Source organism: Apium graveolens, unplaced genomic scaffold, assembly GCF_009905375.1.
Source record: "Apium graveolens cultivar Ventura unplaced genomic scaffold, ASM990537v1 ctg2686, whole genome shotgun sequence".
Taxonomy (NCBI): domain Eukaryota; kingdom Viridiplantae; phylum Streptophyta; class Magnoliopsida; order Apiales; family Apiaceae; genus Apium; species Apium graveolens.
In genome coordinates, this window is record NW_027417767.1 from 27,991 (window position 1) to 52,413 (window position 24,423).

At 30.9% G+C, this 24,423-nt stretch overlaps 2 long non-coding RNA genes across 5 annotated transcripts; both read left to right on the top strand.

The window, feature by feature from the left end:
• The first annotated feature begins 13,802 nt into the window (after positions 1-13,802).
• On the top strand, positions 13,803-21,894 carry LOC141700668 (uncharacterized). 4 transcript variants are annotated; one of them, XR_012566453.1, is made up of 10 exons: positions 13,803-14,090; positions 15,118-15,223; positions 15,310-15,424; positions 15,708-15,747; positions 17,108-17,171; positions 17,995-18,081; positions 18,159-18,296; positions 20,238-20,429; positions 20,510-21,239; positions 21,329-21,894. It is a non-coding gene; the product is annotated as an uncharacterized LOC141700668 (long non-coding RNA). The 4 variants fall into 4 exon arrangements; XR_012566452.1 differs by having other exon boundaries at positions 15,156-15,223; positions 20,238-20,456; positions 20,558-21,239; positions 21,329-21,892; XR_012566451.1 differs by having other exon boundaries at positions 20,238-20,456; positions 20,558-21,239; positions 21,329-21,891.
• A 747-nt stretch (positions 21,895-22,641) lies between these two features.
• On the top strand, positions 22,642-24,006 carry LOC141700665 (uncharacterized). Its single transcript, XR_012566450.1, has 4 exons — positions 22,642-22,818; positions 22,889-22,952; positions 23,727-23,845; positions 23,934-24,006. It is a non-coding gene; the product is annotated as an uncharacterized LOC141700665 (long non-coding RNA).
• The last annotated feature ends 417 nt before the right edge of the window (positions 24,007-24,423 follow it).

The following is a 24,423-nucleotide window of genomic DNA, read 5'->3' on the forward strand; positions in this document are numbered from 1 at the left end:
ACACATTGTAAAGGGTATAAAGTGAAGTCAAGGTCTATTGGGGTTGCAGAGGTCAAGGTTAGTTCTTTAAATTTTAAAATCATTTTGATTGAATATTTATTTTGATTAAAAATTAGTTTAAATGAGATTGATTTTATATTGACAGGCTTTTGCTCTAGTCCTTCTACAAGGTTGTTTAATGTGCTTGGAATAGAGAGAAGCAACGTCGCACATGCAAGTTGATCGAAGACATTTTAGATTATTCATTTTATATTTTTATAGAATTATAATTAACTTTGACTATTTGATAAATTTTGCAGAATTAGAAGCGATGTTGACGAAGACTTTAACGTATATGGTGCAAGAGACGTTTTCAGTAAATTATACGGTAAGTTTTATGTATATTTTAATATCTATATTTAAACTTTAATAATTGATTTTGTTTCGATATCTTTTGTAGGTTTGGTTGTATAAACATGTTGCAACTATCTTAGGGAGGTATTGGCGTCTCGAAAAGGACCTTGGTAGAAATTTTTTAGAATAGCTCGGTATAGTTATTAGTGTAACTTAGTACTATAGTGTTATAGTTATTAGGGTAACTTAGTGTTATACTTATTACGGTACTATATGGACTATATTATTATGAAGTGGGTTAAATATCTGGATAATATACCATGATAAATAAGTTAATAAGAAAGTAAGCAGTATGCCCACATCTCCAGGACCTCGGCTGTCACCTAAATAATGCATGCTTTTAGTCATGTTAAATAAAGAAATAGTTGAGTTTCTCTAAGTTATTAATCATGCGAATCAAATAAATCCGCAATCTTTCAAATAATTTCACATATATCTTGAATTGATAACAGTTGAGTTTATGAAACAACATACTACTTCAATTCAAACTAGAGAACTACGTGGATTTGATCCCTGATTAACTAGATAGGGTACGTAGGCACCTTGAGAAAGTTTCTTATACTAGTTAATGGAAACTAGCTCAAGCTCAATCCAAAATGTAATAAACCTTTTATAAATTCAAGCATAACCACAAAATTACAATTTATTGCCCGAATCGGGGATTTCTACTTTATCATATGTATTATTAGGATCCGTTTAAAGTGTTGATAACTGTACTATAGAGTCCTCAATTCTAATATCGTGTTTTTTGATTACGTGTTTACTAGTTAAGATATGTATAGTAATTATATGACGTATTAGTAAATTCTGTATTATTCCATAGGATTGTATTATCTTTTATACAATATAGAATAGGGCTATATGATGAACACATTGTAAAGGAGATACTACACAGTGTTCTTTGTGATGATAAAGTGAAGTCAAGGTCTATTGGGGTTGCAGAGGTCAAGGTTAGTTCTTTAAATTTTAAAATCATTTTGATTGAATATTTATTTTGATTAAAAATTAGTTTAAATGAGATTGATTTTATATTGACAGGCTTTTGCTCTAGTCCTTCTACAAGGTTGTTTAATGTGCTTGAAAAAGAGAGAAGCAACGTCGCACATGCAAGTTAATCGAAGACATTTTAAATTATTCATTTTATATTTTTATAGAATTATAATTAACTTTGACTATTTGATAAATTTTGCAGAATTAGAAGCGATGTTGACGAAGACTTTAACGTATATGGTGCAAGAGGCGTTTTCAGTAAATTATACGGTAAGTTTTATGTATATTTTAATATCTATATTTAAACTTTAATAATTGATTTTGTTTTGATATCTTTTGTAGGTTTGGTTGTATAAACATGTTGCAACTATCTTAGGGAGGTATTTGCGTCTCGAAAAGGACCTTGGTAGAAATTTTTTAGAATAGCTCGGTATAGTTATTAGGGTAACTTAGTACTATAGTGTTATAGTTATTAGGGTAACTTAGTGTTATACTTATTACGGTACTATATGGACTATATTATTATGAAGTGGGTTAAATATCTGGATAATATATCATGATAAATAAGTTAATAAGAAAGTAAGCAGTATGCCCACATCTCCAGGACCTCGGCTGTCACCTAAATAATGCATGCTTTTAGTCATGTTAAATAAAGAAATAGTTGAGTTTCTCTAAGTTATTAATCATGCGAATCAAATAAATCCGCAATCTTTCAAATAATTTCACATATATCTTTAATTGATAACAATTGAGTTTATGAAACAACATACTACTTCAATTCAAACTAGAGAACTACGTGGATTTGATCCCTGATTAACTAGATAGGGTACGTAGGCACCTTGAAAAAGTTTCTTATACTAGTTAATGGAAACTAGCTCAAGCTCAATCCAAAATGTAATAAACCTTTTATAAATTCAAGCATAACCATAAAATTACAATTTATTGCCCGAATCGGGGATTTCTACTTTATCATATGTATTATTAGGATCCGTTTAAAGTGTTGATAACTGTACTATAGAGTCCTCAATTCTAATATCGTGTTTTTTGATTACGTGTTTACTAGTTAAGATATGTATAGTAATTATATGACGTATTAGTAAATTGTGTATTATTCCATAGGATTGTATTATCTTTTATACAATATAGAATAGGGCTAGATGATGAACACATTGTAAAGGGTATAAAGTGAAGTCAAGGTCTATTGGGGTTGCAGAGTTCAAGGTTAGTCCTTTAAATTTTTAAATCATTTTGACTGAATTTTTTATTATGATTAAAAATTAGTTTAAATGAGATTGTTTTATTTCGACAGGCTTTTGCTCTAGTCCTTCTACAAGGTTGTTTGATGTGCTTGGGAAAGTGAGAAGCAACGTCGCACATGCAAGTTGATCGAAGACATTTTAAATTATTCATTTTATATTTTTATAGAATTATAATTAACTTTGACTATTTGGTAAATTTTGCAGGATTAGAAGTGATGTTGACGAAGACTTTAACGTATTTGGTGCAAGAGACGTTTTCAGTAAATTATACGGTAAGTTTTATGTATATTTTAATATCTATAATTAAACTTTAATAATTGATTTTGTTTTGATATCTTTTGTAGGGTTGGTTGTATAACCATGTTGCAACTATGTTAGGGAGGTATTGGCGTCTCGAAAAGGACCCGGGTAGAAATTTTTTAGAATAGCTAGGTATAGTTATTAGGGTAACTTAGTATTATAGTTTTATCGTTATTAGGGTAACTTAGTGTTATACTTATTACGGTACTATATGGACTATATTATTATGAAGTGGGTTAAATATCTGGATAATATAGCATGATAAATAAGTTGTTAATAATAAAGTAAGCAGTATGCCCACATCTCCAGGACCTCGGCTATCACCTAAATAATGCATGCTTTTAGTCGTGTTAAATAAAGAAATAGTTGAGTTTCTCTAAGTTATTAATCGTGCGAATCAAATAAATCCGCAATCTTTCAAATAAGTTCACATATATCTTTAATTGATAACAGTTGAGTTTATGAAACAACATACTACTTCAATTCAAACTAGAGAACTACGTGGATTTGATCCCTGATTAACTAGATAGGGTACGTAGGCACCTTGAGAAAGTTTCTTATACTAGTTAATAGAAACTAGCTCAAGCTCAATCCAAAATGTAATAAACCTTTTATAAATTCAAGCATAACCACAAAATTACAATTTATTGCTCGAATCGGGGATTTCTACTTTATCATATGTATTATTAGGATCCGTTAAAAGTGTTGATAACTGTACTATAGAGTCCTCAATTCTAATATCGTGTTTTTTGATTACGTGTTTACTAGTTAAGATATGTATAGTAAATATATGACGTATTAGTAAATTGTGTATTATTCCATAGGATTGTATTATCTTTTATACAATATAGAATAGGGCTAGATGATGAACACATTGTAAAGGAGATACTACACAGTGTTCTTGGTGATGATAAAGTGAAGTCAAGGTCTATTGGGGTTGCAGAGGTCAAGGTTAGTTCTTTAAATTTTAAAATCATTTTGATTTTGATTGAATATTTATTTTGATTAAAAATTAGTTTAAATGAGATTGATTTTATATTGACAGGCTTTTGCTCTAGTCCTTCTACAAGGTTGTTTAATGTGCTTGGAAAAGAGAGAAGCAACGTCGCACATGCAAGTTGATCGAAGACATTTTAAATTATTAATTTTATATTTTTATAGAATTATAATTAACTTTGACTATTTGATAAATTTTGCAGAATTAGAAGCGATGTTGACGAAGACTTTAACGTATATGGTGCAAGAGACGTTTTCAGTAAATTATACGGTAAGTTTTATGTATATTTTAATATCTATATTTAAACTTTAATAATTGATTTTGTTTTGAAATCTTTTGTAGGTTTGGTTGTATAAACATGTTGCAACTATCTTAGGGAGGTATTGGCGTCTCGAAAAGGACCTTGGTAGAAATTTTTTAGAATAGCTCGGTATAGTTATTAGGGTAACTTAGTATTATAGTGTTATAGTTTTTAGGGTAACTTAGTGTTATACTTATTACGGTACTATATGGACTATATTATTATGAAGTGGGTTAAATATCTGGATAATATACCATGATAAATAAGTTAATAAGAAAGTAAGCAGTATGCCCACATCTCCATGACCTCGGCTGTCACCTAAATAATGCATGCTTTTAGTCATGTTAAATAAAGAAATAGTTGAGTTTCTCTAAGTTATTAATCATGCGAATCAAATAAATCCGCAATCTTTCAAATAATTTCACATATATCTTTAATTGATAACAGTTGAGTTTATGAAACAACATACTACTTCAATTCAAACTAGAGAACTACGTGGATTTGATCTCTGATTAACTAGATAGGGTACGTAGGCACCTTGAAAAAGTTTCTTATACTAGTTAATGGAAACTAGCTCAAGCTCAATCCAAAATGTAATAAACCTTTTATAAATTCAAGCATAACCACAAAATTACAATTTATTGCCCGAATCGGGGATTTCTACTTTATCATATGTATTATTAGGATCCGTTTAAAGTGTTGATAACTGTACTATAGAGTCCTCAATTCTAATATCGTGTTTTTTGATTACGTGTTTACTAGTTAAGATATGTATAGTAATTATATGACGTATTAGTAAATTGTGTATTATTCCATAGGATTGTATTATCTTTTATACAATATAGAATAGGGCTAGATGATGAACACATTGTAAAGGGTATAAAGTGAAGTCAAGGTCTATTGGGGTTGCAGAGTTCAAGGTTAGTCCTTTAAATTTTTAAATCATTTTGACTGAATTTTTTATTATGATTAAAAATTAGTTTAAATGAGATTGTTTTATTTCGACAGGCTTTTGCTCTAGTCCTTCTACAAGGTTGTTTGATGTGCTTGGGAAAGTGAGAAGCAACGTCGCACATGCAAGTTGATCGAAGACATTTTAAATTATTCATTTTATATTTTTATAGAATTATAATTAACTTTGACTATTTGGTAAATTTTGCAGGATTAGAAGTGATGTTGACGAAGACTTTAACGTATTTGGTGCAAGAGACGTTTTCAGTAAATTATACGGTAAGTTTTATGTATATTTTAATATCTATAATTAAACTTTAATAATTGATTTTGTTTTGATATCTTTTGTAGGGTTGGTTGTATAACCATGTTGCAACTATGTTAGGGAGGTATTGGCGTCTCGAAAAGGACCCGGGTAGAAATTTTTTAGAATAGCTAGGTATAGTTATTAGGGTAACTTAGTATTATAGTTTTATCGTTATTAGGGTAACTTAGTGTTATACTTATTACGGTACTATATGGACTATATTATTATGAAGTGGGTTAAATATCTGGATAATATAGCATGATAAATAAGTTGTTAATAATAAAGTAAGCAGTATGCCCACATCTCCAGGATCTCGGCTATCACCTAAATAATGCATGCTTTTAGTCATGTTAAATAAAGAAATAGTTGAGTTTCTCTAAGTTATTAATCGTGCGAATCAAATAAATCCGCAATCTTTCAAATAAGTTCACATATATCTTTAATTGATAACAGTTGTGTTTATGAAACAACATACTACTTCAATTCAAACTAGAGAACTACGTGGATTTGATCCCTGATTAACTAGATAGGGTACGTAGGCACCTTGAGAAAGTTTCTTATACTAGTTAATAGAAACTAGCTCAAGCTCAATCCAAAATGTAATAAACCTTTTATAAATTCAAGCATAACCACAAAATTACAATTTATTGCTCGAATCGGGGATTTCTACTTTATCATATGTATTATTAGGATCCGTTTAAAGTGTTGATAACTGTACTATAGAGTCCTCAATTCTAATATCGTGTTTTTTGATTACGTGTTTACTAGTTAAGATATGTATAGTAATTATATGACGTATTAGTAAATTGTGTATTATTCCATAGGATTGTATTATCTTTTATACAATATAGAATAGGGCTAGATGATGAACACATTGTAAAGGGTATAAAGTGAAGTCAAGGTCTATTGGGGTTGCAGAGTTCAAGGTTAGTCCTTTAAATTTTTAAATCATTTTGACTGAATTTTTTATTATGATTAAAAATTAGTTTAAATGAGATTGTTTTATTTCGACAGGCTTTTGCTCTAGTCCTTCTACAAGGTTGTTTGATGTGCTTGGGAAAGTGAGAAGCAACGTCGCACATGCAAGTTGATCGAAGACATTTTAAATTATTCATTTTATATTTTTATAGAATTATAATTAACTTTGACTATTTGGTAAATTTTGCAGGATTAGAAGTGATGTTGACGAAGACTTTAACGTATTTGGTGCAAGAGACGTTTTCAGTAAATTATACGGTAAGTTTTATGTATATTTTAATATCTATAATTAAACTTTAATAATTGATTTTGTTTTGATATCTTTTGTAGGGTTGGTTGTATAACCATGTTGCAACTATGTTAGGGAGGTATTGGCGTCTCGAAAAGGACCCGGGTAGAAATTTTTTAGAATAGCTAGGTATAGTTATTAGGGTAACTTAGTATTATAGTTTTATCGTTATTAGGGTAACTTAGTGTTATACTTATTACGGTACTATATGGACTATATTATTATGAAGTGGGTTAAATATCTGGATAATATAGCATGATAAATAAGTTGTTAATAATAAAGTAAGCAGTATGCCCACATCTCCAGGATCTCGGCTATCACCTAAATAATGCATGCTTTTAGTCATGTTAAATAAAGAAATAGTTGAGTTTCTCTAAGTTATTAATCGTGCGAATCAAATAAATCCGCAATCTTTCAAATAAGTTCACATATATCTTTAATTGATAACAGTTGTGTTTATGAAACAACATACTACTTCAATTCAAACTAGAGAACTACGTGGATTTGATCCCTGATTAACTAGATAGGGTACGTAGGCACCTTGAGAAAGTTTCTTATACTAGTTAATAGAAACTAGCTCAAGCTCAATCCAAAATGTAATAAACCTTTTATAAATTCAAGCATAACCACAAAATTACAATTTATTGCTCGAATCGGGGATTTCTACTTTATCATATGTATTATTAGGATCCGTTTAAAGTGTTGATAACTGTACTATAGAGTCCTCAATTCTAATATCGTGTTTTTTGATTACGTGTTTACTAGTTAAGATATGTATAGTAATTATATGACGTATTAGTAAATTGTGTATTATTCCATAGGATTGTATTATCTTTTATACAATATAGAATAGGGCTAGATGATGAACACATTGTAAAGGAGATACTACACAGTGTTCTTGGTGATGATAAAGTGAAGTCAAGGTCTATTGGGGTTGCAGAGGTCAAGGTTAGTTCTTTAAATTTTAAAATCATTTTGATTTTGATTGAATATTTATTTTGATTAAAAATTAGTTTAAATGAGATTGATTTTATACCTACTAGGGTTGGGCTTTGCTATTATGGGCCTTTTTAATCAGTCATTATAAATAGATAATGAGAGGTTAAAGAGGCTTGAACGTTTTTTAAGAAAACCCTAGCAGCAAAGAGAGGCAGAGGCAATTCAGATCGTCAAGAAGGAGGCTAGTACATCCATTCCGTAGTCAAGTTCGTGAGACGTTCTTGAAGGTGCTCGTGTGGATACCATAGAGGTGTTTCTCCGAGAGGTAGACACAAAGCGTGATAGCTAGGATCTCCGTTGAGTTCGTAAAAGTTAATCTCTTGAAAGGTATGATTCGTTATCTCCATAATCTGCCCATAATTATATATGGATCCTGTTTTTGGGTTTCGAATTTTTGTTTTATTTACGTTTATCCGCTGCGTTTTATGCCTTCGGAACCCAACAATTATCCTGGTTCAAATCTATGTGGATGATATCATTTTTGGTTCTACAAATGAAAAATTATGTCAAATATTTTCAAGACTCATGCAGAGTGAATATGAGATGAGCATGATTGGAGAATTAAGTTAGTTTCTTGGACTTCAAGTCAGCCAAAGAAGTGATGGAATTTTCATCAGCCAAACCAAGTATGTTGGTAGCTTTGCTTCATCAAGCATAGTTCTTGCAGCTTCAATAAGAGTCATGTTCTTTCTTTCTACAACTCCATTTTGTTGTGAACTTCCAGGTGCAGAAAATTCCTGCTTAATTCCATGCTCTTTGCAGAACTCTTCCATGATCGAATTCTTGAACTCAGTGCCATTATCACTTCTTATAATTTTCACAGAGTCTTTCACCAACTTATCCAGCTGTCTGACATGATCAGTTAGAGTAGATGCAGTTTCAGTCTTCTTGTGCAAGAAATACACCCAAGTGTATCTTGTGAACTCATCCACTATAACCATAACATATTTCTTCTTTGCAATAGACATGACATTGACTGGACCAAATAGATCAACATGCAGTAGGTGATAAGGCTCAAGAATTGAAGATTCAGTTTTGCTCTTGAATGAAGTTTTTTTTTGTTTTGCCTTTTGACATGAATCACAAAGGCAATCTGGAGCAAATACTGATTTTGGCAGTCCTCTCACAAGATCTTTCTTTATAAGCTCATTTATATTGTTGAAATTTAAATGAGAGAGTTTCTTGTGCCAATCCCAGCTTTCTTCAATTGATGCTCTGCTCAACAGACAGATTGCAGAACCATCAGAACTTGTTGAAAGTCTGGCTTCATATATGTTACCATGCCTGTATCCTTTCAGAACCACTTTGCCTGTAGAATTGCTTACAACTTCACAGTGTTCTTCAAAGAAATCCACATGATAACCTCTGTCACAAATTTGACTCACACTTAGCAGATTGTGCTTAAGTCCTGAGACAAGAGCTACTGTTTCAATGATGACATTCCCAAGATTGATATTGCCATATCCCAGAGTTTTTCCCATGTTGCCATCTCCATAAGAAACTTCTGTGCCAGCTTTCTCCATAAAGTCTGATAGCAGGGCTTTATTTCCAGTCATATGTCCTGAACATCCACTGTCCAAAACTAGGATGTTCTTCCTGTTGCCCTGCAATCACAAATACCACTAATGGTTACTTTTAAGGACCCAGACTTGCTTGGATCCTTTGGCCTTTTTAAGTTTTTAGCATTTGTAGCGGATTTAATTTCAGAGTTTATGCTAACATGTTGTTTATCAGAATTTATATCAGACTTTGCATCAGACTTTAAACTAGAAGGAACAATGCTAACTTTCTTTAAAGAAGGTTTTATTTGATAATAATCATAGTACAAACTATGATATTCATTACAAGTATAAATGGAATGCCATAAACTACCACAATGAAAATAAGGATTTTGTGGTTTAAACCTAACAAAATGACTCTTAACTCCTGATCTAGGAGGTAAAAAGTTTATATCTTTATTCTTCCTGCAAAAAGAAGCAAGATGGTTAGAGTTTCCATAGTTATAACATTTCTTTCGAGGAGCGTTAGGAACATGCATATAATTATTGCTTTTATTCACACCTTCCTTTCCATTCCTATTTTTCCTAGCTTCCTTAACCTTGTTGACATTTCTAATCTCTTTCAGCTTATGCTTAAGCTGCTTCTTAGTCATTAAGCCTATATTTACTTTAGCTGGTTTATCCTGTTTTAATTTGTCAGAAGTTGACTTTTCTTTTACTTCTATCTTAGAATCTTTCATCTTTTCAGAATCAGACTTTACAGTTTTTGCTACAAACTTAACAAGATTTATCTTTGGCTTAGTAGTCTGTTTAACAATAATTGACTCAATTTGTTCAGTTCCTTTCTCACTTTTATCATCTCCATAACCTAAGCCCTCTTTCCAGTTTCCACTACTTAGTAAATTCTGAGTTGTTCTGCCAAAGTTAGTCCAAGTTCTGATAATTTCTCTTTCCTTTTCTAACTCATTTTTGGAGATTCATTCAATTTTAGCACTTCATCTCTAACATAAAAAACATCAACTCTTTCTTTCTGAGTTTGATGGAATATAAATAACTCCTTTTCTAAATAGTAATTCCTTCTTTTAAAAGCAAGATTTTCAGAAGTTAATCTTTCACATGTTAAAGTCTGATCTCTATAACTAATGAACATGGTTTTAAGATATAATCTCAACTCAGTAATATCATCAGTATGAAAAGTATAAGTTGTTTGAGGTACCTTCAATTCAGCATTGTCAGTACTGCTATCAGCATTTGCCATCAATGCATATTTCACCTCATCTTAAGAATCTGAAGTGTCTGTCCATCTTTTCTTCTTTGTGACAAGTGCCTCGCCTTTGTCACCTTTTCCTTTCTTGCAGTCAGGAGATATGTAATATTTGACATTTGAGTTGTCTCCACTATCAAACTTTCCTACTTTGCCTTCAGACTTTCTGAAACCCTTCTTATCAGAACTTCCACCTTTCCTGGAAAATTTCTTGCCCTTTCTAAATTTCCTGTAGGCAATCTTAGTGATACCCTTCACCATAAGAGCACACAGCTGCATCATTTCTGCATCAACATCCACTTCAGGTAAACTTTCAGTTTATGAATCATCATCATCAGAATCTGATGATTCTGAATCAGACTTTATGATGAGAGCTTTTCATTTGCCCCTTTTTGAGACAACCACTTTTGGAGATTCCTCCTCAGCTTTAAGTGCAACTGTCCTTGACTTTCTTCCATACCTCTTGCTTCTTTGATCCATCTCAAGTTCATGAGTCTTGAGCATACCATAGATTTCATCAAGAGTAGTCTCAGCAAGGTCATAATTGTCTCTTATGGTAGTAGACTATAAATCCCAAGTTTCAGGAAGAGCTAACAGGAATTTCAGATTTGAATCTTCAAGATCATATTCCTTGTCCACCAGTGACAGATCATTCAAAAGTTTGACAAACCTGTCATATAGATTAGTTAATGACTCATCAGCTTTTGAGTCAAAGTGCTCATACTCCTGTGTGAGTATGGTCTTCCTGTTTTTCTTGATTGCATCAGTTCCCTAACATCTTGTCTCCAAAGCATCCCATATCTCCTTTGCAGTCTTGCATCCAATTACTCTGTTTGACATCACATTGTAAATTGCACTGTGCAGCAAATGCCTTACCCTTGCATCCTTGGCAATAGATTGGATGTCTTCAGTTGTGTATTCACTTTTTTCCTTTGGTATCACCTTTGCTGGTTGATCAGCAACTGCAATAGAGAGCTTGGTAGGCTTATGCGGTCCTTCATTAATTCTTTCAAGGTATTCTGGATCTGTGGCTTCCAGAAACATAGTCATCTTCACTTTCCATATGGGATACTCAGATGGTCTTAGTATGGGAACCCTAATAGTCTCATATCTACTGTGAGTTTGAGTGTTCTGAGTTTCTTGAGTTTTGGTGGGCTTAGTTGGAGTTTGTGCTTCTTCAATCATGATTGTTTGGATCTTTACTGTATGTGTGTTAACAGAAAAGCTCTGATACCACTTGTTAGGTCACACAACACTGTCAAAAGGGGGTTGAATACAGTGTTTATACAATCAAATCGATTTTGAACACAAGTAACAGTAAACAGATATATTCAATATGATAAACTCTGTTACAATGGAACTGTTCTCTCTCAGTGATGAACAATATCACTAAGAGCTGCTAGGTTACAATGTATAATCTTCTCGATAATGATAACACGTAAACCCTAAGTTTGTGTTTATATAGTACACAGTTACAAGATATATTCTAATTGATATGAAATATAATTCTGTCTACTAAAATATATCAATCAGATATCTTCTACAAGTCTTTTAGTCCTCCAACTCTTCTTGCATATCTTCCTTTGTTTTAGTCCAGATCCACTACACCATATTTGGTATTTACCAACATTTTTTTTGGTGTTACAAGCAAAAGTGTTACCTTAAACTACTAAAATGTGATATAAGATAACACCTTTTTTTTACCTTGCTGTAGAGTTTAGTTTATGTTACAATAGACATGATCAAATTGCTATTGTAACATAAAATAAAGTGTTAGTATTGATGATAAAACATGTGTTACCATAGAACTGAAAAATTAGGCTTGGCGGGTCAAATTTTGACTAGATTTTAGGCGGTCAAAAACCAAAATTTAGACCGCTCAGTTTATTTTTTCAATTCTAAAAACACTAAAATCAATTCTAAAATGCTCACTTATCTAAACACTCTCAAAATATACAATCTTTTCTTCTCAGTAGAACAATGTTTTCTTTTCAAATCATTACACCTTTTAAGAGTGATTAGTTGTATGTATGTATGTATTTAGGGCCAGTTTAATTTGTAAACACAAAAAATTATAGTTCTCAAATAAAGAAAATTTAGGGCTAGTTTAACTTGTTTATCAGATTAAAACAGTTTGGTCTCCGAATATGAGGTACTTTTTTTTTTCTTTAACAAAAATAATTAGTAATATTTGACATCTTAACTTCTTTGCCGATATTAGTTTTAAATCTCATTGCTGAATCAATGTTTTAATTCTTTCTTGATTTTAATTATAAAATATAAAATCTAGGTTCCCTAAATGAGAGTAAAATATATTAATGTATTATATATTAGCTCTATTAACCTACGTACATTATAGTATTAGGGAAAATTTGAATTTAACCATATGCTTGCTTTTTCTCAGCAGCTTTACTCAAACCTATATATAAAAATATCATTTCAAGTGTTACGGACATTCCATTCGAATCTAAAAAAAAATATTACCGATAAATAAATGATTAAATAAAAACAAAATTATAAATAAAAATATTCAATTTGACCATGAACTAGACATGCCTTGGGCAAGTTTTTTTTTCCTAATTCTATATCCTCAATTTCATGTCACGAATAAATTTGATGCCACATAACTTTTTTTTAATTCATAGTTATAAACAAAAGAAATTTGAGTCACTTAAATAGATGACAACCTGTACTAAATTATATGACTTAATTTGATTTAATTATTTTTTCTCACGTGTGTTCAAACAATACATATAAAATAGTGAAACAAAATGAATATATTAATAAAAATACTATCTAAATGAAGACTAGGATTGTTTGCAATTTTGTAAGGATGAATGCCTAAATATATTTGATTTTTTAAAGAAAATTTTTTAGCGTATAAACATGTAATAAAAATTTTATTAATTTGAAATTAATGAACAAACATTCATGAATAGAAATAGTTTATTAATTGAAAATTAAATTTATAAAATTTTAAAAAGATGTTTATTATCCTTAAAATTAATTAATTGTCAATATAACGCAATTAAAAAAATATGAAAAATAAAATTATTCTTGAAATAATTACTCGGAAATGAAGAATTAAAATTAATATATTATACCAGCGATAAAAAAACACAATAATAAATGTATCGTGTATTAGGGGGGTTAAAGTTAAAAACATACGTTTGATTAAAAATTGATCCTACGGACAGAATTTAAAATTACATTCGTGCGACAGCTATAAATTGAACTTCGGCTTTCCAAACGTACGAAAAACAGACTCACAACAATGTTTGTATAAAAAGAGAGAAAAAGAGAGTCGAGAGAGAGATAGAAATAGATTAGAGAGAAAGATATACGGAGAGAGAGAGAGAGAGATATTGAGAAGAAAAGAAGGGGTTTTCTTTACAGGAAAGATGGCTTCTAACGGGAGAGATATTGAGAAGAAAAGAAGGGGTTTTCTTTACAGGAAAGATGGCTTCTAACGGGTGTCATATTATTTATATATAGAGAGAGAGGAGAGTAGATAGAGAAAGAGAAAGAGAAGAACAGAGTGAGAAGGACTCGGAGAAAATAAGGTATCATTTTTATCTGTTTTTTTTTCTTGAATTTTTTCTGTTAATTTGGTTTGAGTTTTGAAGAATTAGGGGTCTTAAATATCTTTTGTGCGTATATATTTTTGTGGGTTTTGAAATTCTTAGTTCTTGATATGAGTTTTTAATGAGTAGCTGCTTTCTTTATGTGTATATATATGTAATCGGTGTTCTTGGTTTAAATTTCTTATTAATTCTTAACTTTATCGATTTTCTTGATTTCTGGTTGAAAAAAATGTTCGGGTGTGATATGATATGTGTTTGTGTGTATATGATTGATTTTTTATTTAGGTTTTTTTATTCCTGATATAAATTCTTGAATGTATGTATATATATATATAGATATATGATAGTGGGTTTTGAGTATATAATTCAGTGTTCTCGCTCTGCTTTTTTATGAATTCTTGATGGGTATTTTGTGTGTGTGGTTGAAAACTATCTGAACTTTAACCAGAGGTAAGTTTGCTGAAATTGTATCTGGCATTTTAGTAGGTTGCAAGATAGTAGTTCAGTCCACTATTGTCTGAAATTGAACTACTCTGTTATGTTGTGAGTATTCAAACTTCGAATTGTTGCATTTTTTGTGAAACATGTATGTATTACGTTGTGTTTGTTGTACTTAAATAGAACTTAGATAAAGTTTTGGAATGATCATCTACGTCATGTTTATGTTATTTGTGGCGTTTTGAATTTATCATTTCTGAATTTAGTTGCTAAGAATATTATCATTGTAAAATTGCTATGGTACAAGAAAGACCTGCCTTGTTACAGTTTTAACAGCAAAAGTTAATGCGGACTTGTTTTTATGAGTGAAAGCCAATGGCTTGAAGCTATGATTCATTGGATGTTAATTTAATAAACATCTTCTTTGTGCTGTGTAGATTTTTGTTCATGTAACATCTTTATTTTCTACAAAGGATGACTTAGTTCTACTTTTCAATTTACCATCAACAAAATCATTTGGTTCATGAGTGTCAAGATCATATGTAATCAAACTGTTTAATTTTCCTAGTATTGGATCACCGTTGTTCCTTACACCATGTGGCACAGCCTTTCAGATCGAGGTCCATGACATGAGCAAGTAATTGGACTTAAATTTCACAAAACAAAACAGTCAGGTTCAGCATTGATACAGTACTGTTGTTTACGTCATCCATTACTTTTCCATGTCATTATGTGCTAAATTATTTTGATGAAACGTCAGGTGGAAAGGGTAATTGCAGAAAGAGTCAGCAAGGAAAGTTTAGATAATTTGGAGTACTTGGTGAAGTGGCAAGGACTATCTTATGCTGAAGCAACTTGGAAATAACCAATTAAAAGTTAATAACACTGCTCTCACTATATACAATCTGCGCATAATTATTATATAAAGTATCTAGCTTCTGATTTTTTTATGTCAGTTTCGGTTGGAAATATCCAAATTGGTCTAATACATGGAAATACATAGTTCTCTGATATAAATGTAATTGTGATTTTTTCTTTTATTTATAGAGAAGGTAGTGGAAGGCTACTCATCTCGCTTTTGTTAATGATTGTATGTGTTATTTACATCTGTACGATATTGCAAATACTCTGACACACAAGTTATGCCTGTCATATTAGGGAGAAATACTTGGATATATCATTTTCTCAAAAAGTTAAGGTAATTCTTCTCCCCATATCATGATTCGTCCTATTTGCATCTTTCTGCTGAGTTTCTTGCTTTTCATTTTTTTTGGAAGTTATGAGTTGCATGTCTACTTACCTGTAGTAGTTAAGTAGTGTTGCCTTCTACGTTCAGTACTCTGTTAGTTATTGATCACATTACCATTTGATGATACCCATAAAAAGACAAAGGTGATACAGTGTACTATGGATAACGTTATATTGATTTTGCCTTTTTTAAGGAATGGGGGCGAAAGATCTAATTTCTAATGACTATGGCTAATAAGATTGGTAACATTTAACTTTTATAAGAAATACATGTAGGCTCGTAGTCAGTCCCATGATTTTAGAAGTGTTCATCTTATCTTATGAAAGTGTGATTATTTTTTCACCATCTTTCTTAAGACATGATTTTATTGCATTTATGTCATCTAAGTGTCATATGCTGAAGGAAATTCATGCGTGTATATATGTCTTATGTCTATCGTTCCTATTTTTACCATCAGTTTTTTAGATTCTTTATGTTTCTTTGGTTCAAGTGTATCATTGACTTTTTGTAAGTAAGGAAGATGTGCCGAAATATTAAGTGGTCGTTCAAATTTTCTTACCAATTTGAATAATTTCCCTGTTGTGATCTACTTTAGAAAAAAATGAGTACTATAATTTCTGTTCCCCTTTTTCCACAAGTAGGCAAAGAGTTCTATTCACATAGCACGTTGACGTAAAATTAGCTATATATATAATATAATTTTGTATCTAAGTACCAATTTTTATATTTAAATATCTTATTTTCTGCATCATTTTTTGTTTGTAAGCTCTCAACAAAAGTTAGTCATGTGGTGAAAGGGTTAGAATAGAAGAGAAATGTTAGTCCACATAGAAGAACAGACCAGGTGGCGTACTTTTAATTCTGAATAGTTTTGATGATCTAAAACATTGTAAACAGTTGCAGTTATCTCAATAAGCCCTATTTGTAAGATATCTGTAAATTTGAAATAGAAGGATAACTTTTTGGACAACCAGAAATCAGGTATGCGAATAAAATAATAAGGTACATTTTTTCTTAAATCTAATGCTAACAAAATGTTTCCCTATTTGGGATCAGATTATAAAAAGTGGTTTGCTCTTGATAAACAACACTTCCTTGTCAGGTATTTAAAAGTGCCACTTAGGGAAAATTCTTTCCTGTAGCTGCACCATTTTTTCATTTGTGTTGCGATTACTTTTCCGTCTGTTTGCTGTTTTAACAAACATGATACTAGTGACTTGGACATACGCACTAGTACTTCTACTTCTGTAATGATTAAATGAATTCTGGCGTCTACAAAAGAACTTTTGTTTTATGTTGTTGTATGCAGGCCCACGAGGTAGCATTAGAAATACAGGGGAAAATGGTAGATGTTCAACAAAGGAAAAGCAGAGGTGCACCTCGAACATTGTTTTGTTATATGGATGTTTGCATCTTGTGTTGTCTGTTTTTACTTTTAAGATGTGACTATGAATCAAATTTCCAACTTGTGTGGATAGGTGACCGTGCATATCTGAGCGTAAACACTACTTGATAATGAAGCTTGACCCATCATTTTATTCATTTGTTGGGTCAAGTATATTCATTTTACTGAAGGAACCTTATTTAAAATTAGTTTTTGCTCAAGAAGAGTCCACTTCTAAGTGATGGTATATTGGTGTTAAAAATTTATGCTACATCCATTCTTCTGACAAAGTTCCATTTTGACCTGTGGATTTTTTTTTAAATTCATTCTTGTGCCATCGATGTACATTGGAACTCATGTACCTTGGTGGCGAACATGCAGTTTCAAATGCTATATTTAAAATTTACAAAGGATACTTATGTGGAACACATTTTTTTATAGTATTGTAACTAGAATAGCGGTTCTACTATTTAGCAAAATGAAAATTAATAGAGATGCTTTTAAGGATTGTTTTCTTGCTAATTTGTGCTTAAAATTTACTTTCCTTGATTGTCAAAATCATCCATTCTAAATTTAGTATGAAGAAACCCTTTTAAAGTTGATTATGTGTATTTTCTATGTAGTCATTTTCTTTTCCTTGAAGTTTGAGGAAGCTTGATGCACAGCCTGAATGTTTGAAGGGTGGTAAACTCAAAGATTATCAGCTTGAGGGATTAAACTTCCTTGTTAACAGTTACCAGCAGTTAGCTTCATGCTACGTAAGATTTTTCAGCAGTGGAATAATTCTAATGCAATCTAGTTTGACAATGCAGTTGGAGCAATGATACTAATGTTATATTAGCTGATGGAATGGGGTTGGGCAGAACTTTTCAGTCGGTTTTATGCTTGGTTTTCTGAAGGTACACTGATAATTCTGTTGCTTTTGTTCTGGAAAAGATGGAAAGTGTTTCTAATAACATTTTTTTTCTTACTACAGAATCCTCAACAAATTTATGGTCCATTTGTTATTGTTGTTGTTCCATTATCGACATTATCAAATTGGGAAAAAGAATTTTAAAAATGCCAGCCCGAAATGGATGTCATTATATATGTTAGAGCACGTGCAATCCGAGAGGTATCAAATTGACCGTGGTTTAACTGATTCATGTTTTTGCCTATGTATGCATGTTGACTAAGGTAGATTGGTAACACTCTTTCTGCATATTAATTATAGATACATGAAAGTTTTCAAGCATATCTGTTATATACAGTGTGAAACAACATTAAATATGGTAACCTGAATAAAAACTGAGCTATCTTAAATTTTACCCTAGATTAGTCAAGCTTGAGGGTTGAGGCTCAACTTGATACTTGGCTACTCTTATTTTGAGTTGTTAACCTGTTCAAATACTAGTATATATATATGTGTGTGTGTGTGTGTGTGCATATTAAATATTTTAAAATTTTAGGAGCTGTACAACATTACTAAGATAAAATATGTGTATTTTATTATATTATGTTTGTTAGTATTTTATAAGATATCATTTGATGCTGCCGATGACTTTAAAATTGTAGAAATGATGGCATAATTTGAAAGATATGCAACTGATTTTCAGTAGTCTGCTGGAAATTTTCTTTCTGGCATTGAGGGATAACTTTTGATGATGAAACTAGACGCTTACTAATATTTCCAATGTGTTGATTCTTTTTAATCCGTTTGTTGTGAATGTAAAATTGAAATGTAGAAAGTAATTGAATGTCTTGAGAGATTATTAGCAGGACATTTTGGGGATAGTTGTGAAGTCAACAGTATTAGTTGAAGTATATGTAATTTTAACAAAACTCTTATACCTATTCATAATCTTATAAAAGCGTGAAGTAGAACTAGGTCTACGGTAGTAAAATGACGTGAAAGCTTGTTAACAGTCCATTTTGTTATATAATGTGAAGTCAACAAAAAATTTAAAGGATAAATAATTTGTACAAAGTTCTTAACTTTTGTGCATAATCTTGAAAGAACAGGAACTAGAACACTGTGTACTGATTATATTTGTCAGGTTTTTCATGGTTTTAGTGTTTTTTCTGTATGTTTTTGGTGTATTCTGATATTCTAATCAGAGTAAAGAGAATTAGCAGAGATCAGAGAGAGATTGAAAGAGAAACATAGAGATTTAGAGCAGAAACGAGTGAGAAACGTAGTTTAGTGGGAGATTTGAGATCAAAACCCTATAGGGAGAAAGTAGTTATAGAGAGAGGAAGAAGATTGGTGAAAACTGATTTCCTTTCCATAAATCACATTCATAATCTGAAATACAAGACGCACATCACTATTTATAGACTCTGACTCCTGTAACTAACTCCTAGAAAGAAAAAGACATACTACCCTTATTAATGTTACCATTACAATACTAATGCAGTACTTCCTGTAATATTATAATGCATTTTTCAAATACTTTGCTAATTACAGTATTATTTGCAGTAAACAGCATATTTTTTAATCAGAGGTGATATTATTTAGACATTACTGGTTAAATATAAGCTTAATGTAATTGTTAGCTTGTAGTAATTGAAGTTTATATTCTGCACTATGTCTTCAGGTGATATCTAAAGAAAAACAAATGACAAAGATGCTCCGTCTCCTTGCTTATTTTAATAAAATTCTTGGTTGAACTCATTTGAATTTGAATAATCATTTTCATTGCATTGTTATTACTGGTAGCTTTAAAAAATAAAAGATGATAAACATTCCTTTACCACAATCAATATGGAGAAACATTAGGAAGCTTATTACTTAAATGAGAATGTAGATGTTGTAAATGTTAAGTTGTTCTCAGAACATATGCCGCTTAGTTACTTTTCTGCAATAACCTCCTGTCCAAACTTCCTATTACTAGCAGCATTAACTTGAATGTAGATGTTGTAAATGGTAAGTTGTTCTTAGAACATTTGAGGCTTAGTTGCTTTTCTGTGATCATCTCCTCACTTAATGGAAGATAATAACCCCCTTATGTCCAGACTTCCTATTACAAGTAGCATTACTTAGTTCATTTTAATAATACAGATTTGTATCTTGTAGGTTTGTTAACAATATGAATTCTACTCTGATAAGAAGAATGGAAGGGGCATAAATTTTGATGCCCTGTTGACTATGTATGAAGTACTACTGAAGGACACGGGAGTGCTTTCTAAGTTTAAGTGGAACTATCTCATGGTTGATGAAGCACATAGGTTAAACAACAGTAAAGCGGCAGTATATGTGTCACATGTGGTATTGGCAATTCTCACAAAGCTATAGGTACGGTGCTTACTCTCTGTGCAGATATTTGAAATACAAAATATGGTTTGCAGGAATTCAGAACTAAGATTAAATTGCTTATAACTGGTACTCCGCTGCAGAACAACGTCGAGGAGCTTCGGTAATTTCCTTTTGCTTATAACTGGTAAACCACTGCATAACAACATCGATGAACTTTGGTAATTTCCTTTGACTATTGTAGGGGTCTAGTCAGCATTTTATCTTATTTATTATGTGTGTGGGTTTGAATTAAGTGTATAATTAGGTAAATTCATATCTATATCTTTAAATGATAACAATTAGGTTTACAAAACTATATACCAACTAAAAGTAGAGAACTACGTGGATTTGATCCCTATTTAACTAGATAGGGTACTTGGGCACCTTGAGAGAGTTTCTTATACTAGCTAATGGAAACTAGCTCAAGCTCAATCCAAAATGTAATAAACATTTTATAAATTCAAGGAAAACCACAAAGTTTTTGCCCGAACCGGGGTTTTTACTTAATTATATATCTTCGAGGATCCATATAAAGTATTAATAAATATAATATACAGTCCTCAATTCTATAAAATGTGTTTTTTATTACCTGTTTACTAGTTCAAATATGTATTGATATGATATTAGGTATTAGTAAATTGTGTATTATTTCATATGATTGTATTATCTTTATACAATATAGAATAGGGCAAGTTTATGAACATATCGTAAAAGGGATCCTACATTAGTGGTCTTGGTGATTATAAATTGAAGTCATGGTCTGTTGAGGTGGCAGAGGTCAAGGTTAGTCCTCTAAATTTTTAAATCATTTAATTGAATTTTTATTTTGATTAAAATTTAGTTTTAAATGAGATTGATTTTTTTTTTGACAGCTTCTGCTCTGATCCTTCTACAAAGTTGTTTTGATGTGCTTGGGAAAGAGAGAAGCAACATTGCAGATGCAATTTGATCGAATACATTTTAGATTATTCATTTTATATTTTCAAAGAATTATAATTAACTTTGACTATATGGTAAGATTTTGCAGGATTAGAAGTGATGTTGATGAAGACTTTAACGTATTTGGTGCAAAAGACGTTTTCAGTAAATTACAAGGAAAGTTTTATGTATATTTTAATGTCTATAATAAAACTATAATAATTACTTTTGTTTTGATATATCTTGTAGGATTGAGTATAAACCATAGTGCAACTATGTTAGGGAGATATTGGCATTTCGAAAAGGACCTAGGTAGATCTTTTTGTAGAATAGCTCGTACTACGTAGGTAACTTAGTGTTTTATTTATTAGGGTATTATATGGACTATATAGTTATCAAGTAGGTTAAATATCTAGATAATGTGGCATGATAACATACATGGATAATAATAAAGTACGCAGTGTGCCCCATCTCTAGGACCTCGGGTGTAACCTAATAATGCATGATTTTAATCATGTTAAATAAGGAAATGAATACCTAAATCTACCACCAATGATCTATTTTAATCTTAAAAATTTTGAAACAAAATCTTATAATTTCTATAATATATTAATCGTGCGAATCAAATAAATCCACAATCTTTCAAATAAGTTCACATATATCTTTAAATGATAAAAGTTGAGTTTATGAAACAATATACTAGCTCAAAGTAAAGAACTACGTGGATTTGATCCCTAATTAACTAGATAGGGTACGTAGGCACCTTGAGAAAGTTTCTTATACTAGTTAATAGAAACTAGCTCAAGCTCAATCCAAAATGTAATAACCTTTTATAAATTCAAGAATAACAACAAAATTACAATTTATTGCCCGAATCGGGGATTTTTACTTTATTATATGTATTATTAGGATCCGTCTAAAGTATTGATGACTGTACTATACAATCCTCAATTCTACTATTGTGTTTACTAGTTCAAATATGTAAAGATATTATATTATGGATTAGTAAATCGTGTATTATTCCAAAGGATTCTACTATCTTTTTACAATATTGAATAGGGCTAGGTTATGAACACATCGTAAATGGGATACTACATGGTGTTCTTGGTGATCATAAAGTGAAGTAATGTTCTGCTGGGGTCGTAGAGCTCAGTGCTCTAAATTTTTAAGTCATTTTGATTGAATTTTTATTTTGATTAAAAATTAGTTTTAAATGAGATTGATTTTATTTTGACAGGCTTTTGCTCTAGTCCTTATGTGCTTTGGAAAGAGAGAAGCAACATCGCACATGCAATTTGATCGAAGACATTGTAAATTATTCATTATATATTTTTATAGAATTATAATTAACTTTGACTATTTGGTAAATTTTGCAGGATTAGAAGTGATGTTGATGGAGACTTTAACGTATTTGGTGCAATAGACGTTTTCAGTAAATTATAAGGTAAGTTTTATGTATATTTTAATATCTATAATTAACTTAGTAATTGATTTTGTTTTGATATCTTTTATAGGTTTGGGTGTATAACCATGTTGCTAGTACACAAGGGAGGTATTGGCGTCTCGAAAAGGATCTTGGTAGAACTTTTTTAGAATAACTCGTTATAGTTATTAGGGTAACTTAGTGTTATAGTGTTTTAGTAATTAGGGTAACTTAGTGTTATAATTATTAAGGTACTATATGGACTATATTATTATAAAGTGGGTTAAATATCCAGATAATGTAGCATGATAAATTAGTTGTTAATAATAAAGTAAGGAGTATACCCACATCTCCAGGACCTCGGCTGTCACCTAAATAATGCATGCTTTTAGTAATGTTAAATAAAGAAATGAATACCTAAATATACCACCTATGATATATTTTAATCTTGTAAATTTTGAAACAAAATCTTATAGTTTCTCTAATTTATTAATCGCGCGAATCAAATAAATCCTGCAATCTTTCAAATAAGTTCACATATATCTTTAATGGATAACAGTTGAGTTTCTGAAACAACATACAACCACAAAGTAGAGAACTACGTGGATTTGATCCCTAATTAACTAGAAAGGGTACGTAGGCAACTTGAGAAAGTTTCTTATACTAGTTGATGGAAACTAGCTCAAGCTCAATCCAAAATGTAATAAACCTTTTATAAATTCAAGCATAACCAAAAAATTACAATTTATTGCCCGAATAGGGGATTTCTACTTTATAATATGTATTATTAGGATCCGTTTAAAGTGTTGAGAACTGTACTATAAATAGAGTCCTCAATTCTAATATTGTGTTTTTTGATTACGTGTTTACCAATTAAGATATGTATAGTAATTATATGACGTATTAGTAAATTGTGTATTATTCTATAGGATTGTTTATACAATATAGAATAGGGCTAGATGATGAACACATCGTAAAGGGGATACTACACAATGTTCTTGGAGATTATAAAGTGAAGTCAAGGTCTATTGGGGTTGCAGAGGTCAAGGTTAGTCCTTTAAATTTTTAAATCATTTTGACTGAATTTTTTATTATGATTAAAAATTAGTTTAAATGAGATTGTTTTATTTTGACAGGCTTTTGCTCTAGTCCTTCTACAAGGTTGTTTGATGTGCTTGGGAAAGTGAGAAGCAACGTCGCACATGCAAGTTGATCGAAGACATTTTAAATTATTCATTTTATATTTTTATAGAATAATAATTAACTTTGACTATTTGGTAAATTTTGCAGGATTAGAAGTGATGTTGACGAAGACTTTAACGTATTTGGTGCAAGAGACGTTTTCTGTAAATTATACGGTAAGTTTTATGTATATTTTAATATCTATAATTAAACTTTAATAATTGATTTTTTTTTGATATCTTTTGTAGGTTTGGTTGTATAACCATGTTGCAACTATGTTAGGGAGGTATTGGCGTCTGGAAAAGGACCTTGGTAGAAATTTTTTAGAATAGCTCGGTATAGTTATTAGGGTAACTTAGTATTATAGTGTTATCGTTATTAGGGTAACTTAGTGTTATACTTATTACGGTACTATATGGACTATTTTATTATGAAGTGGGTTAA